This window comes from Corvus cornix, chromosome 1, assembly GCF_000738735.6.
Source record: "Corvus cornix cornix isolate S_Up_H32 chromosome 1, ASM73873v5, whole genome shotgun sequence".
NCBI lineage: Eukaryota > Metazoa > Chordata > Aves > Passeriformes > Corvidae > Corvus > Corvus cornix.
In genome coordinates this window covers 94,503,427-94,518,787 of record NC_046332.1, presented here as the reverse complement: position 1 = coordinate 94,518,787, position 15,361 = coordinate 94,503,427, and the positions used below count along the sequence as shown (strand labels likewise).

Sequence of the window (15,361 nt, the reverse complement as noted above, 5' to 3'; positions counted from 1 at the left end):
TGAGTTCAGCCATTCTGGAAAAAGCTAAATTATTGGATGCTTTCTTAATGCATACTATATAAATACCTTGAATCAGATTTTTTTTTAAATGGGTTCAATTTCCTATTGAGTGATTGCATTGTAAGAAGTTATAATAACACTATGAACAGTGACCTTTCAAAAACATGATTTTCCTTTCACTCTAGTAAAAGGAATTAAGCTCTCTTGGGATCCTGTTCCTAATGAAGAAAAAGGAATAGCAGGAAGCAAGGAGGTGACACTAAGGACGGAGAATACCATGCCACTGACATTTTAGAGTGATCCAAAGTGAATACTCAGTCAACCTGACCGACAGTGAGAAGGCAGAAGTTTTAAAAGTAACTGCAGTTTTATTTATTTAATTTTCAAAATAAAACACTGAAAAGATTTTGGAATATTAAAATTTGAAATAGCATTATATCCTCAATCTCTACAGATGGTAACTTTAAAACTATTATGATATATACTGTGTGATAGAGTAACATACTAGCTGTGCTCAGTAATTCAAAGAGGAAAATGCAGAAAGCTGATGACACGTAATAAAAGGTCCAACATAGACTGTTAAGCCTGCATTATCAAGACTTGCCTGCCTGATGCTGCCAGTCCTGAAGTACTTTGTTCCAGCTTTCTGCGCCTGTATGCTGTATCTTGCTAGTTCCAGGCAGGACACAAAGGCAGGTGACACTGCAGCTACTTCTCCTGACAACACTGTGTCAGGAATCACATTTTCGTTTGAATTTGTTTGTTCGGCAAGGAAAACCAGAGCCAAAGAGAACACAGGCTGCAATTCCACTTGCAGACTACTACAAACAAACTCTCTCATGCATGTCACCCCGGGAGAGTTCTACTAGGTTTTTGACAGCTGTGCTTGTAAAGGTTCTGGAGTCATCATCAACAATTCCCTAATATCATCAGCTTTGTTTGTAGCAGCACCAGTCAAAAAAGTTGTTAAAATGTTTGGCATAATCAGGAAGAGTGTTGAGAACAGAACACGGAGTGTCTGCTCTGTGTTTTGCTGTGCTGTACAACATTAATGTGCCCAAATCTCAGTAGTTGTGTGCAGGTCCAGTTTCCACACTCCAGGAAGGGTAGTAGAGGAACAGAGAGGAGCTACTTAAATTGATGAAGGGGAAGCAGCTGTCTTTAAGAACTAGAGTCACAGGGAAAAGATGAGTGAAGTTTAACATCACAGGGCTGTTACTGGAGCTGTATGACATTTGAATTTTGGAGGAGATAAACTTAAAACAGGTGAAAAGAATTTATTTTTTATTAAAATTTTTTTGGTGTTTATTTCTATAAGAGCTTGTGAATGCAGATAATGTAACATTATTTAAGAATAAAACCCAAAAAAATCCCAGAAAATCAACACATTAATGGGCAGTAGGGCCACAGATACTAAAATGAATGGACAGAAGTACACTCTAGTAATCTTAGATCTGGGATGTCCAATGCAGGGGATTATTTAGGGAATAAGCTGAAGTAGATGAGAGAAAGGAAAGCAGGAAGCCTAAATAGCTCCTCAGTTGTCAGCGGCAGAGAAAAAATGTTGTGCTAGGTGGTCTGAATTTTTTAATTTTTTTTTCATGTTTGCTCACAGTGGTCACAAGGGTTTTATGATAAATTTGTTTGGATGAAAAAAAATGCTTGAAACTAAATGCTGCTGAGAAAATATGGTAAGACGTAGTTATCTTCCTTTTAACTGCCTAGGAAGATGCCAAGCCCACTTCTAGATGGTTCCTGTGGTGCTAACCTTTTGCAGTGGTCAAGGAGACAGGTTTTGTAGATTCAGAACTTCCCAATTGCCACAGAAGACTGACATTCATTACAGACTTTTGGGAGGCTTTCACGGGCATCGTGGCTACTCTGTAAGGGAACCTTAGCCTAAAACCTTTCAGTTTAACTCACACTCTTTACTGATTCACAAAACCAAATAATGAGCAACTGATACTGCTTTTGGCCAAAATAGCCTTTGCCTTTTGTAGTGAAACACTGTCTTTTGATTAAGAAACATACTGTATTCCAGACACTAGACAAACTCACCTTAGATTCACAGGTTGCAGCCCACCTCATAATATAAATCCTTCTGTTCCCAAGCAAGTTCACAGGGAGCAAGTTGGACAAAGAAAGATGTTTTTATGTTAATGTATTGGAAGTTAAGTGAGCGTGCAGTTTGAAGTGATTCAATTGCAGTAGTATAGAAAGGCACCATCAGCCAAAATCACTGTATGCACTTGGAGGCTTTCTAAATGCAAAGAAAAATGCATTGGAAGTCAGAGTGAAAGGCTAAAACCTTGCACATACAGCTAACTAGGTGACAGGCATCAGGCTAGAGTAATTTAATAATTTTGATCATATGTTCATGCCAGACTGTGCTAGACTTCACCCCTCCGAAACTGCTTATAAGATACTAATTTATTGGTTTGGGGCTTTTGACGGTGTTTTTGCTTGTTCATTAGAGAGTCAGTTTTGTTTTGTTTTGTTCCTGCTAAGTACCAGGAGCTGCTACCTCTGTCCTATAGTGAATTGTGATGACAATTCACACTACTGACAATTAGATGCCTACTTTTCAAATGTGAGTATTGGGATCTGAACAAAATTCTGGTTAATGATGAACATCCTTTCCTGGAAGGGAATATAGAACAAACAGTTGTGAATTCCTACAGCAGTGTAGCTGCTTAAGGATAGGTTTTCCCTTGTATTCCTTTTAGCATCACTTGACAGCACGGACTTCAGCAACACAAAATTCTAAACAAGTGTTCTTTGCTCTATGTGATATTGGTTGAATCAGTGTTGTTGGCATCTTACTATTGATTAAAATTATTTTGTAAGTGGAGGACAGTTGTTTGAAACTAAATACACAAATGTTATGTGTGGTAGGAAAAAAAAAAGGGGGTTTGCAGCATTTGAATTCGTGGCATATTCCTTCATGTGGAAGAAATATCCCCAGAAATGTGACCGAGTATGGGTGGCTGAAGCATATGCCTTTGTAAAAATAAACTGTTACAAAGGTCTCAGACCAGCACTCACCCTCTTGGTTTACAGAGACTTCTGCAACGATCCTAGGATATTTATGCTCAGGTTGCTTCTTTGTTTGGACTGAGTCCATCCAAGAGACTATTGAATCTTTAGGATGAAGATGATAGCTGTGTGTACCCACTGTTTAATATAACTTTGTTCAATAAATTTGAAATCTGTTGTCAACAAAGCATATCTGAATGGGAAATCGATGTCATGGGTTGATGTGAAGTACCCAGAAAACTGAGAGCCATCACAAACTTGGGATAATCTTTCTTAATCCATGTTTGGGAGCTCCTGTACATCATAAAACACAGAGTACCGTCAAGAGCCAACCTTACCTCCCCTTCACTGACTTAAAAAGAAGCAGGCTGTTGAGACTGCTGATGTTTTCTTTGTATCACTACGTCAATTTCCTTATTTCTGCCTTCTTTCTATATTCTTCTTCCCCACACAGCCTAAGTTTTGTTATGACATTACTGTTGCATGCAATATCTGCATATTTTCCCCATGTGATCATTTGAGTCTATTGAGGTCTGGGGTTTACTTCCAAGTTTTTATGAAAGACAATAAATATATTTTGAAAAAAATAAATAAGAATTTTACTCGTGGGACATAGAACTGCAATTCTATCCCTCACAATTTTATTTTGCTCTCTCCTTTGGGGTGTTTCAAGATATTAACAATCTACCTGGGTTCCATATATAGTAAAAGACTAAGATCTATAGTGTCCACTGAACGGTGAGATTATCTACCTGCTTTAAACCAGAGCTAGTTTTGGTGATGACACTATTCACTGAGTGCACTGCTACCTCATTGCAGAAAGACTAATGGTGCATATGGGTCTTCTTGTGTATTTTGGTGGAGGTTTGTGTAATACTATTGTTTTCTAACTTTCACATGTCTTTTATTCACCAGTAAGTTATTACTAGGTTGCTGTAGACAAAATCCTCATTCCTGATTTGAAAAGGACAGTTTTAAAATTGTGCTTCTTTCCATACCTGTGTTGTTTTGTGCTTAACTTGCTTAAAAGAGAAGGAAGTGCAAGATAAAAGGCTTGAATTATGTAAGAACAAACCTGAAAGCATGCTGAGAGATGCAAAGAAAGAGCAGAAAACTAAACCAGATTGTCACTTAAGAAAAGGCTACTTTAGAACTTTGAAGTCTCCATGGCAAACCATAGGGTGTAGTTAGTACATTGCAGTGGTCTGTGACTGCTGTTCTCATAGGAAGCTGGGAAAAGGAGAGATGTGTAAAACTAGCAGCTGCTGTTTTTAGTAGGGACTAAATAAGTATAACTGAGGGGGAAATAAGGCTCATTTCAGTATTAGCATGAGCATTTTTCATCAAAGTCTTCTTAGAGTTATGTTCAGATATCATCACTATGCACGTGTCTCTGCTGGGAGATGGAAGAGATCCTACAGTGTCCTGTGTGGAAGCCTGAGACAAGATCAATGTTAATGAGGTTGTGGGAAAAAGGAGCTGACTGAGACTGCTGTAATGCAGCTTGCAGAGGCATTTTGCTTCTGACTTTATCCCTTCATGCTAAATGAACTTTACCACAAAACCAGCGTTCCAAGGTTGGTGTCAAGCTGGTGGCCAAAGGAAGTGCTGGAAGCTGGACAGCCCCTAACTCCAGGTCTTGTTCTCCCCTGCCCTGGTTTGCACACCGGCTGCACACAGATGGCAGCAATCCCACTGGTGCTCCCATCAGTGAAAGCAGATGGCAATGGGCAGCTCTGCCTGCTCCCAGCCTGATGGACCTGCTGTCCACTTCACTGAAGCTCTCTGCCATAATTCCTCTTTTTGCCTTTCACCTGTATAAAGTCTGTTTGCTCGTTTATCATGGATGTGTATTTTATCTTGCAGAACAGGAAAATGACTGCATGCACTCCTGCAGTTCATGCAATTTGGGACATGGCTTTGCCAGCTGCACCAGCCAGTGCTCACTGGCAAAATGCCAGTGACAGGCACGTAGCCAGTTGTTTGCTGAATTCGGTCAAGGTGGTCTTGACCAGTTTTGTAACTTTGTTTCAAAGTCTTAATAAAATAGGCTCAGTTTGACAGCCTTGTATGAGAGGCAGCAACCCCTGGAGTTATGTTGACCAAGTGTATAGGTGAAGATCTGGGAAAGCAGCAGTGGAAGCTGGAAAGGATGCTTGCACAGTCCTATTTACTGGTATTTCCATATTCACAGTGTCTTTTTAAAAATAAACATCTTACCCTGTTTTATTGTGTCTCAATATTGGAGTTACGTTGTGCTTGGACTATATATACCTTTTAAAATATTCTGTAGCTATGCTACGTTTGTGTGATTGGAGTGATCCAAATTGCATAGAGTATACAAGATGTGCACAAAAATAATGAAAAAAGCCCACAATATAAACAGAGTAACTTAAGTTCAAGTCCAGAATATTAAGGTGAAATATTGGCATAAAACTTAAGTGCAAGAGCCTGAGCAGGCATGAGTAAAAGCTTCAATCCTGTGATTATGCCCACCTGATCCACAAGGTCTTTTAGCTTCTCAGTCAGTGGATGCCAAAACCTGGACCCAACTACTCTATGCACCAAAATGAATCATGGCTCTTGAACCTGTTTGGATATCTGAAGCTGGCTAGATGCAAGACTAGTCTTAGAGAAACATTTAGTAGTCCTGGATTTGATATTCTCATGTGGGTCTATTTCAAAATGAATCAGTATTGCATTGGGTATATAATTCATGCTAGGTGCTTCATGCATTATATTTTTGAGGTTTTTTATTGTATGCTTTAGAAATTGGGTTTCCTAGGCAACTGCAGCCACCTTGTGGATTCTTTAAAAGAAAATTACGGTTTTTATTATAAAAAAGTAGTTAGGACAATTTTGATAGTTACAAACTATTCTGTTGTTGGTTAACAACTTTCAGTCAACAGTTTTTACTTGTTAGAAATTAGTTATTCTTAGTAAATATAAGTAGTTAATTATTGTTAGTAAATGTAAGCAGTAGTACTACTTCTACTACTAGGATGGTTGAATATATGATTTCCACTATAAAGTTACAATTTTTCATCAAAAGATTATTGAAACTGGTGAAGTTTAGCTGTGAAGGAGGAGAAAAATATTTCAGTCATGTTGTAAGTCTTTCTTGTAATTGTGATTCTTCATTAGCTTCCTCACTTCTTAACAATAGATTTCTGGGACAGAGCACACTGAAGATGGGGTGAGTTGACCTTGTTTGCTTGCTGGACATCTACCCAGCTGCTCTCTCCCTTGCCTTTTTCAAGAGGAAATGAAGAAAATAAGACAAATCTAGTGGGTCCAGATAAGGACAGGGATATCAGTTACCATCATGGGTCAAAACAGATCAGTAGCCTACCCCACTGATAGCATCTTGCCATGTAAATCCAGTAAAGAAGGCAGATGAGGCAAAGCAGGATATAGTCTTTCCAGCATTAGCCTGCTTGCCAGGCCTGCTCTGTTGCAACATTTAATTCTGTGCTAAGAACAACCCCAGCATGTGTGAAACTACTTGGCCTGGCTAATGGAGAGTCATCCAGTGGCTCAGGCTGTGCAGCCAGAACAGGTTTCTCATGGTGAGAGACTCCCAGAGCTGTCAGACCTCTGGACCCCTGCAGTCAAGATAATTAGAAGCTTCAGGATGTCTGGCACTGGTACAGGTTTAAGTAGTAGGGATGTCCAAAGTGTCTCCAAATGCTACTCCAACTTTGGACATGTTGGTACTCAAGGCTTCCAGCCACCTACTGGGAAGTCAGGCAAGATTTCATTTCAGTTCTTTGAAAGCTGAATCCAAGGTGGTTCATTAAATCAGGTTAGATTCAGCTGATGGCTCTTTCTAGTCTGACTCTTGTTTTGCCAGAGTTTCTGAGTGACTCCATTTCTGATCATAAAAGTGAGTGTTCCTAAAGCTACTCTGAAGTGGCTGCCAAAAGGGAGTAGTGGAGGCAAAAATAGTTTGAAGAAGTAATTTGAAATTACAATAAAGCGTGTTCCAAGAGGTGTTGGACAAGGTGATACATGTGTCATGTATGTTATTCCCTTGTGTCATTGCTTCTCTCAAGGTTGCACAACAGTAATGGCCTGTTATCATATGGCACTGTAGTAATGGAGAACTGAGTCTTGGTAAGGCCAGAAAGACACAAAGCAATTAATCACCAACTCAAATAGACTGCTACAGTAGGGATACACCAGGGTAAGGTGTTCAGGCTTTAAAAAAAAAAAAAAAAAAATTGCAGTGTATTGTAAATGGAAAAAAACCCCCAACCCTGACATTTTTTTCTTCATTCATTCCTTTTATGATTATCCTGCAATATTGCGTTGTAAACCATGTATATTTTTATCTTTCTCTTCATTTTACTTCTGTATCTCCTGCTCTAATTAATTTAGATGTTTATTAATTTTAAAAACACTTGTGATCCAGAGGCCTTTCTGTAACTGCAAAACTACATTTTTTTAAATCAAAAGAACACTTTTCCTACCTTTCACTCATGAGCTCATCAGCCATAACTGCTACATATTGTATACAACTCCCCTAGAGGACTATTTTACAGATTTTTGGATGTCCAAGTTCTTAATCTCAGCTGGCATGTTAAAAAGTTCTTAATTATATTATTATAATTATATATTAAAAATAAAAACAACCTTTAATAGATTTTTTTTTATGCATTATTGTACTTTATAAAGCCTTTTATTGGTTTTGCTTCCTGAATTCTCTTTGACTGAACAAAAGAATTTCTTTTTCCTTCTATTGGCATTAATTCAGCTAATTCATGAAATATAAATCAGGCTTACACATGTTCCTCGAGTCTTGGTTACAAGGAAGAGCTCAAGATGCAATATGATGGCTTGGAGGGCATATTTGTAAGTTGTTTTCACAATAGAAAGAGAGCTTATGTATCAAACTGACAATATATAAAGGACAATATTCCACGGAAATGCCCTTTTCTTAAGACTTCTTGAATTTCAGTAAGAACTTTAATTAAAAAAAAAAAAAAAAATTGGTGATTTTTGATACATTTGTGCGCTATACCCAATGATTGTTAAAAAAGGTTGAATAGTTAGCCATACAATCATGCCTATAACCGTATCCTGCTGAGTCAACCAGATATCTTTTACATTAAATTAACTAAATTTGAACTATGTCATAAAAGCATTATTATAAGTTGAAAAATTTTGTGGGGGATTCTTCTTAATCAGTACTTTCTTCTGATAGATCAGTGGTGTGAGATGTGAGGGGCTTAACAAATATACAAACTTTCATTAATACTGAGAGAGTTTTCTGGTACAATTTGACCTTCAAGAAAGATTTTTATAAACACAGTGCCAAGAAGCCAGCAGTGTTAGGAAGAACATTTGAAGAATAGTGTGAGATTGTAATTGTAAACAATATTGCAATCTGCTTCACGAACAATCTATCATTTGTCTGTATGTTTTTGTTCCCAGTGTTTAATGCTGTGGGAGTGTTTTGTGTTGCTTTGTTCATTGTACTTTAATACTATGCCAAGTTTTCTGTCTTAGTACTAGTGAAGTGTTTCTAATGACTTATCATGGTTTTAATTATGGTGTTATTATCTTTTGTTCAGGAGGTTTTGGAGTTTTGGGCCCAGCACTGGATACTTGGGGCTTTATTTTTCTCTCCAGAGCACTATGGTCAGGACCATAAACATATTGTCAGTTAAGTGGAAGAACTCAAAACAGTCTGCTGAGGCAGGACATGTGCTAGCACAATGTGTTTGAAATAACTTTTTTTTTTTAAGGGGTGGAGGCAGGAGGAGTATATCCCTCCCATCTTTGCATTGCATGACTTTAAAGGGAGGCTCATCAAGTGCTCTGAGGAGGAATCTCTAGATGCTACTCAGTGGAGAGATCATTTAAGGTTCAGAAAATGCTTTGAAAATCACTGGAGACAGGTAAGTATCAGGTGAAGAATGAGTGCCTGCAATGTTTTTGCTTTCTCTTAGACTTAGGCCCCAGCTGGAGCTGAATGGGCTAAATAGCTCAGTACAGTGACAGTGTTTTGAGGAAATCCGTGTTTCCCCAAAAGAAGTAAGGACAATTATGAGAAGGTGGGGGGATAATGATTCTTCTCATTTGTTAAAGCATACTTTGTCTTGTGTGGGTTGTTCAGAATACAAATTTTTGATGAAATGATCCACTGAAGTTGTTCTTCAATAGAATTTTTTCAGAAATGTTATTAAAATAATCCCTGCAACTCCACCTCAGAGCACTTAACTCTGTGCTTCTGCTGCATGTGTAACTCATATGTAAAAGGCTTGTGTAAGTATTTCAGTTGTGGAAGATGACAAAGGTACAGTGAAATGACTTGTCTGAAGTCATGCAAGGGGTTTGTAGCACTGTGAAGGAATTAGGGAATTTAGGGTGTATCTAGGCTAGTTGGAACTCTGCTATGCTTGTACTGCATGTTGCTGGTAGCATGTAATTCAGATGCTGGCTAAAGCAAGCTTCTGGGAATGAGTCCTGATGAATAAAACAAAGGTGGCCAATTTAGTCTCAGGCAAAACAGGAACTGCAATCAATAGAATTAGACCTTTAGATGATGTTTCCTGAAAGAATAAGCAGTGTGGAAAATAACATTCCCAATCCTGGACTTAATTTAAAGAGGAGCTTTCAAACAAACAGGATCTCTTTTAGAAGCATCCAAGTGGCAATTTCTAAGATACTGTCCAGAAGAACTGATCTTAGAGGATGCATTCAAATGTATAGGAATGCAAAAATGTTCAAACTTGCTTTTTGTGCTGGACTTGAGACAAGTCTTCTGCTCAAAATTTTAGGTGTATAATCCTTCCTCCAGAGGTACATGCTTTTTGGGTGTAAGGCAAATATCAGCGTGGGAGCAAAGTAGTTTTCTATAAAACTGTCAGTGGAGAGGAAAATGTGTGTAATATACAAAAACTGCTTTAATTCCTGCCCACTGAAATGTGGCTGAAGATGAGACATGAATCAGTTTGGACCTCAGGTGTACTTGTGTCACTTCAGATTCTTACTTTTGCTGTAGAATTGATCAATGGAAAACAGCATGACAATAATAAGGGTCTCGGTCAGACTGTGGAGTCAAATGTTGATCCTTATTTATCATTGTTAAATAACAGAATGGAAGCAGTGAAGCACAAATTCCCAGCATATAACTTTTATTTTGACAGTTGAAAAGAAAGATGCATGTGCCATTAGAAATTTATGCTGCAGTCCCTAGAAATTTGACTTTTTTTTGTGAAAAACAGAAAAGGGAAAAAAATAAAAGATGACTCTGGCTTGGAATCCCAGGTGTTGTGACCATACAATCAAAATTATGATATCTGTAATTGCAAAACTGGGACTGATACAGCAGTGAGGTGACCTTAAGTCATCTTTTTGTCTCAGTACTCTCTACCTTTGTCTCACCTGGGTGCTCCTACATACCTTTGAATATAGCTGTCTTCACAAACACTTTGACTGTGGGAAAAGATTGGGTAGAAAGGAACAAAGGTTGAATATGGCATGGCTTGTCAAGCTGTTGATGTTGTGCTTAAGTGAATATGCTAGTGTTGTAACATTCCCACAGTCCTGCTCTTTTAATTTTTTTTAGTTTAACGACCTGGCCTCAATAAGTTGTCATTCCCATATAGGCAATGGACTTGAGTTTATTCCTGAGGGCAAGGATTATTGTACACTCAGGTTTTATCCCACTGCATGGTAAAGATGTGGCAGAGGTACTTGCCCAGACCTAAGTGCCATGACATGCTTCTATATTCTGCAGTTCTGACGTAGTCTATTTGTTTTGATAATTTAATCATTCCTTAATACTGGAATATTGTCGATTGCCTATGATTAAGAAAGGAAGGCGCAATGGCAGCAGTGGAAGAGAAGCACAGACAGTAAGACCCTTGTTCATTCGTTGGGTTCTTTCTCCAGAGCTGTCGTGAGAAAGTTTTTCTTGGGAGTTTTGGATGATTGAACAATAGAAACAAATGTCAGGGGAGGGAGGGAGGAGGGCGAGGAGTGCGTTACACTGTGTACTGTTAAATCACAGTGGAAACTCTCAGGAAGGAGGATTTTTAAGTTGTTCCCTCCAAATCTCTTTTTAGTTTCCCTGTGAAAGTGCTGTGCTGTTTCCTTACTAATCAGGCTAGGTTATATCCCAGGTCATCAACTTTACATAAGCTTTTCTTTGTCACAAACATTCATGTGTCCCAAGTTCTTCTGGCTAACTAAATGTTTAATCAACTGTGCTTCATCAATTTAATGATATTTAGGTTTTGCTATTACAGTTTTGCAACCATTTTACCAAAATGTCCTGGACTAAACTTAAGACCCAGACCATGTGTCAGCATCCAAAAAGTAGTCAGTCTTTTTACCCCATTTTCCTACTATGCAAGGTCAATTTCTGTTTCTCTGTTAAGACAAAACTAGTTTATACTATTTGGATGGAAAGTAAGCATTTTTTCATGTAATTAATTTGTTTCCAATATTCTCCTCTGTTTGCTCAGAGGTCAAAAGAGGGCTATGAAGAGCTGTGCCTTTAAAGTGGCTTTTATTAGAGCTAATTAGGATATGTTATTGTCTTGTGCAGAGGCTTTTGAGTTCAAGTCAGCTGTAATCCAGACACTGCATGAATTCAATTCTGCATCAATTCTGTCAGGTTTGCTGTCTCAGAGTAACTATGGGCACATTAAAAATTACAGTAAATACTCTTTCCTGTTGCATGTAGTTTTCTTTTAAACACCTATTCAAGACATTATAAAATGCAGGTTAAACTGTCCATGTGTATTTTCCCACCCTTTTTCCTTTCATTTTCCCTATGTGTGTGACAAGTGAATACCACTTCCATGATTTTTATTCCATAGGTACACTAGGATTCTTTCAGTCTTTGTTAGAACCCAGAAGGGAGTGTTTCACTCCCAAACGAAGTGCTTGGGCTCATAGTTTCAAAAGAGCAAAAACTGATTTAGAGATGCTTCCCATAAGCTTGCCTGCCACCATTTTCCATGGCAATTCATTAGCTGCTAGGAAAATGTAAATGGGCCCTTTGGAGCTATCGTTTTGACAGCCTTATGTTGGGATTTTGTCTTAAAAGTGGTACACGATGCAAAGTTATCTTACATGGATGTGGTTTGGCATATTTTAAGGCTTTGTGTTTGCTTTCTGTCTTAATAATGCTTCTAGAAAAATACCAGAGAAAAAGGCCATTTGTCACATCTTTGGCAAACACTTCCCTCCATTTTCTTTGTCTTAGATAGCAAGCTGAAATGCTTGTTTTTGTTATTTTGGCTTGTTATGTTCACTCACTGTTATTTAATAAAGTCATATCTAGATGAGTACTTTTGTATGTAACTGGATTTTTAAGCTCATAAAAGAATATTTTTGGTAGTTGTAAAACTGTGAACCAATAATACAGTACATGTATGTTTTACGGCTGTGTAAACAGAAGAAGTCTTACTTTGAAGTAAGACTGTTTCTGCAAGAGTGTTTTTAATGAAGGAAAGAAGTGAGGTTTTGGGTTCCTTTTTTCCCTAAATCAAGACTCTCTTACCTGTTCTATTGCTTTATCTTTCTGTGATGGCACTTCTCAAAGGAAACGTGACTATGTGTGTATTTCAGTCACTTTAAAGAGTCAGTTCATCTCCTGGTCTCTTTTTTATTTCTCTGATAGATTTCTAATGCAGGTATAATTGTGTTAGCAGTGTTCTTTGTGCTACAGCTCAGTTTGCAATTCACAGCAGAGTCAAAGCCAAAATGTATTTCTCTTCTTCTTCTGGTACAATTGAACAACAACAAAAAAAAGTATCTCGTTAATGAAAAGTGTTAGAACTGTATGTCACAGTGTGACTGCAGAATGCTGTGAAACTGTCACTGGGGCAGTCCATGGGTCATGCCAGATATCTTTGTTTTGTTTTATTTTTTAATTCTCTTTCTATTTTGAGTACTATTGACTTTGCCGTATCTTTTTTTTTTTTTTTTTAACAAGATTCAGGCACTGGACTCTTTCAAGCTAAGCCAGGAAACTAGTTCCCAACGGGAATATTTGTATTCTGTTTAAATCTACTCACCCAGAACATAGTAAGCGGGTCACTTCTAAGCCAGTATTTCTTTCAGAGTGCTGTAAAGTTCATAGTAGGCTCATACTAATGCTTCAACATTGTCTGAAAAAGAAACAAACAAACCCAAAATAATAAAAAATCCACAAACACATACAAGTGCATAATATATTTTTAAATGCATGAGCAGTTGTTAGATAAGGGAGAAGAATTGAAGCGTGCCATTCTCAAACAGCTCCATTTTAATTGGAGTCATACCTTGTTGCTGAAGTTGTATTTAAGAAGAAATCGCTCACCTTGGTTGCTTAGCTGATGTGTTTCCTTCCTGCCGAGTACTTCTGCAATACCTGAATCATAAGCTGTTATTTCAGTATGACCTTCCCTTTCATATTTGATCTTATCAGGAGAAAATTTTGTTAATTTGGAGGGTATCCCAAAGTGAGAGAAAAACAGAGCACTGATTTTTATTTTTGTTCCTCACCTTTTCTACTCTTTTACTCTTGCCCTTCACTGTTGCTGTTCGCTGTCCGCAGGAAGATTTAGTAGGGTTAAATGATATTCCTGGACTTTGAAGTACTCTGAGGGTTTTTCTTCTTCATTTCCAGGATAACCTTTCAGACCCTTAGGAGTGGCAGTCAGTCATGAGGAGTGCAGGTGATGGTGCTGCACCAGGCAAGGGAAGGGAGGTGGGCACCAGGCCGCCCAGTGGGCGCAGGGTGTACCAGGGATGCTGGCATCACTTTAGGAGTGAGGCCTGGAACAGTGTGAGTGGGGCAAGTTTGGCTTCTGGGGATGGGTGGAGAGCAGTGATGCTGCAGCAGGTGCCAAGGCAGCTGCTAATGCTGCGGGAAACTAAAGCCCCTGGCATCCATACGTAGTCAGATATAAAGCACTTGAATGAGAGTCATAAAAAATATGAGCCCTGAGAGGCCTGAATTTACTTCTACATGCATCTGGGTATTTGTTCCGTGGAATTCAGAATTGGTTAGGCATGGGTATAATTCCAGTTCTTCCCTCCATTGATTTGTACCATTGTCATGGTTTTTGCTTGGTCCAGCTGAACAAAAAGCCAAGTCTTGACATTTACACCCTACCTTTTTCTTTGTATAAATCTAGAGTAAGTGAAATTAGAAGCCTACAGGGAAGTGAATTGAAGGATACAGTTACATTATACCATGGTCCCCTGAGGACTGAGATAATTGGGGAACTTTTCCCCAAGAACTGAGGATTTTAGTGTTTCTTTCTGTGCTGCTGTAAGGAGTGTTCCCTGGGGGCCCTTGAAGGCAGTCATCTGTATATGTGACCTGCCTCCTGGAATTTTGCTTAAGGATACTATGTAGCACGTGTCATGGAAAATTTTCAGTGCACCTCCAGTTAACAGCACCTTGCAGAGGACACTTGGCAGAAGAAAGAACAGGCTTTGTGTTTCCTGCAGCATCCAGTTACTTGGTGTGTCAGGGTAGCATTGGTGGTGATGATAGTGAAAAGAAACAACTCATAGTCTTTCCTTTTGGGGTTGTTGCAGTACAGGCTATAGTGTCTTTTGCACCAGGGAACTGGGGACATGTAAGAGTGGCAGTGTAAGAGTGATATGATTACTGGGTACCAAGTGATCATATTATTACTGGGCACTGATGTGAAGTAGAAAGCAGTCTCAAGAGCACTCTAAAAGTAAATATAAAGCAGGTCATTCTAGGAATATTTTAATATGGTAATACCACTGGGTTTTCTCCTGCTGGTGCTGTTTTGGAGAGGGGGATCAAAGAGACTGTTTCTCAGCATCCTAGATGTTTTGAACAGAATTTACCTGCTGTGAAGCCAAATATTCAATATATACCATAATGATCCTTTAATTTGAGTGTGATGACTGTGTAATGCTGACAGTAGCTTAAGTAGGTAACCCAAAGGAACCTCTGTAAAGATTTAATCATGATTAACTCATTTGTCATTAACTGTGGTATAGAATTAATGTGGATTGAGAATTACATTGCAATTTACCAAAATGCAAGAAGGAAAATAGCTAGTAAGCCATCTGACAAGGAATATCTATCAGTGCATGAGAATTAAAATCAGCACAGCAAATGACGTGACTTGTTATAGCTGCTGACCTAACGTTCCTTCAAGCGTCTCCAAAGCATGATAATTCCAGTGCAAACAAAAGTGTGTGTGGTTCTGCATAATGCATAATTTTAAATCACCCCTCCCACATTTTAAAAATACTTGAATAGTTAACTCGCTGGCGGCAGAGTTTTGAACGCTGTTTGCCATGGCAGCTGTTTGGCAACTGGCTCTGTAGCAGG

At 38.5% G+C, this 15,361-nt stretch overlaps 1 protein-coding gene across 4 annotated transcripts in view; it reads left to right on the top strand.

Annotated features, from left to right (window-relative positions):
• MYO16 (myosin XVI) overlaps positions 1-15,361 on the top strand; it is a 368,841-nt gene that overhangs the window by 41,767 nt on the left and 311,713 nt on the right. Inside the window, exon 1 of one of the 4 annotated variants that reach the window (XM_019282880.3) lies at positions 8,857-8,939. The exons of the other annotated variants lie outside the window; for them this stretch is intronic. The gene's annotated coding sequence lies outside the window, so the exon portion shown is untranslated. Of the gene's footprint in view, positions 1-8,856; positions 8,940-15,361 lie in introns of those variants that run through there. 4 annotated transcript variants of the gene reach the window in all.